The 2249-nt window shown below is 35.7% G+C and overlaps 1 non-coding gene across 1 annotated transcript; it reads right to left on the minus strand.

The window, feature by feature from the left end:
• Nucleotides 1–200: 200 nt before the first annotated feature.
• Nucleotides 201–307, minus strand: LOC121214947 (small nucleolar RNA R71). Its single transcript, XR_005910683.1, has one exon. It is a non-coding gene; the product is annotated as a small nucleolar RNA R71 (small nucleolar RNA).
• Between the last annotated feature and the right edge of the window lie 1942 nt (nucleotides 308–2249).

Raw genomic sequence — 2249 nt, forward strand, 5'->3', positions numbered from 1 at the left:
TTTGACCAATTTCCTAAATATTTGTGACACTTTCAAGATAAATGGCGCCACTATGATGCCATTCGCTTATGGTTGTTCCCATTATCGTGGAGGAACAAAACAAAGTAGTGGTTAAACTCTTTACCACGAAGTTCTATCACTATATGGGCTCAAATGACTGAGAATTTCTTCTAAAGTACTTTCCACTGACTAAAACAACTAAGTTGAGTAATGACATCTCTTCCTTTGTGCAGATCGATTTAGAGACGTTATATGATGCATGGGAGAGATACAAAGACTTCTTAAGAAGGTGCCCTCATCATGGGTTACCTTTATGGTTGCAAGTTCAAACCTTCTACAACAATTTGAATCCTTCAACTAGGCAGTTAATTGACACAGCAACTGGTGGAACACTGAACAGTAAAACACCCAAAGTAGCTTATGAGTTTATAAAAGAGATGAAACTAAATAATTATTAGTGGCAAGTCATGAAGGCAAAGTGATGAAACCAGCTAGTGTCTTTAATTTAGTTGCAGTCACCATGTTATCAAACTAAGTAGAAGTATTAAATAAGAATATTGATGGTTTATATATTTCTACACAGGTGAATCTGGTGATGGAATGCAATGTAAATGGAGTTGGAAGGAATAATCGAGAATGCTTACCCTTCGGTCCTAGCACAAAGAATGAACAAGTTAATTATATGGGTAATAATTCTAAACCCCAAAATAACTCTTATGGTAATAACTATAATGTAGGTTGGAGGAACCATCCTAATTTCTCTTGGGGTGATTAAGGAAATCAAAGAGCGCAACCACTTCTAGGCTTCCAACTACCTTATTAGAAAAAGAAGAAGCCGAACCTTAAGGAGATCTTGAAAAAGTTTATCTCCATGTAAAAAACTCATTTTCAAAATGCTGAGGCAAAACTGAAAAATCAGCAAGCATCAATTCAAGGACTCGAAATTCAAATAGGTCAACTTGCTAAATTAATTCCAAAAAGACCACAAGGCAGCTTGCCTAGTAAAACAGAAACTAAGCCAATAGAGCAGCTCCATGCAATTACTGTTCGAGACATGGAAGGATTAGTTGAACCTGAACAAGAACCAAGACAAAAAAGTATGGTGAACAATGATGAGGTTGAAGAAGGTAAGAAAGAGCTAAATCTAATTTTCAAAGAATACAAACCTGGAGTGTCATATCCTAACGCGTTGAAGAGAGATCACACGAATGAACAATATGGTAAATTTCTTAATCTTCGTAAAAATTTACACATTAACTTAACATTTGTTGAAGCTCTTTCACAGATGTCAAATTATATCAAATTTTTAAAAGAGATATTAACAAACAAGAGGAAGATAGATGCTCACCGACTGTAGAGCTCAACGCAATTTGCTCGACCATTCTCCAAAATAAACTACCTAACAAACTGAAATATCTAGGGAGTTTTACTATTCCTTGTCTTATTGCTAGTTTACATATTGATAATGCTTTGGCAGATTTAGGGGCTAGTATTAATGTCATGCCCTATAAAATTTTTAAACAACTAGGTCTCGGGAAACCCAAACACTTTAGGATGAGTATTCAACTAGCAGATGGAACCATTAGATATCCTAGGGGTATTATTAAGGATGTAATTGTAAAAATTGATAAATTAATATTCCCCGTTGACTTCATTGTGTTAGATATAGATGAGGATAGTGAGGCACCTTTGATTTTAGGTTACCCTTTTTAGCTACTACCAAGACTATTATCGATGTTGGTATAGGTGAACTTGTACTTTGTGTAGGTGACGAAAAGATTATTCTCCAAGCGCGTGATTCTGTGAGAGTCTCTAGGGATGGAAATGATTTTAAATGTTCTGTAAATGTTAGTAACCATATGGCTTAACCTTTTTGCAGGAAATCCCTCGTGGAAACATGATAGAGCCATGTATCAGTCAATGTGACAAAAATAGAACAACTTATCTAGAATGAATAGTGCAAATCGGTGAACTAGATGAATGATGAACACATGTCAAGGGGAAACTGAAAAAACACGATGAAAAGCCAAAGCGACGCCATGATGAACATGTGAATGGAATGAACCAATTTAAGGTTGGGGACAAAGTACTACTGGACAAAATGAATCGACGAATTTACCCTTCAGAGTTTAAGTCAAACGGATCAAATACATTTATGATACTGAACGTCTTCCATTACGGTACAGTCGAGGTAATAAATCCTGAGTTTGGCACATTAAAGGTAAATGATACTCGACTCAAACCTTATC

The sequence above is a fragment of the Gossypium hirsutum genome, chromosome D02, assembly GCF_007990345.1.
Source record: "Gossypium hirsutum isolate 1008001.06 chromosome D02, Gossypium_hirsutum_v2.1, whole genome shotgun sequence".
In the NCBI taxonomy this organism is placed as follows: domain Eukaryota; kingdom Viridiplantae; phylum Streptophyta; class Magnoliopsida; order Malvales; family Malvaceae; genus Gossypium; species Gossypium hirsutum.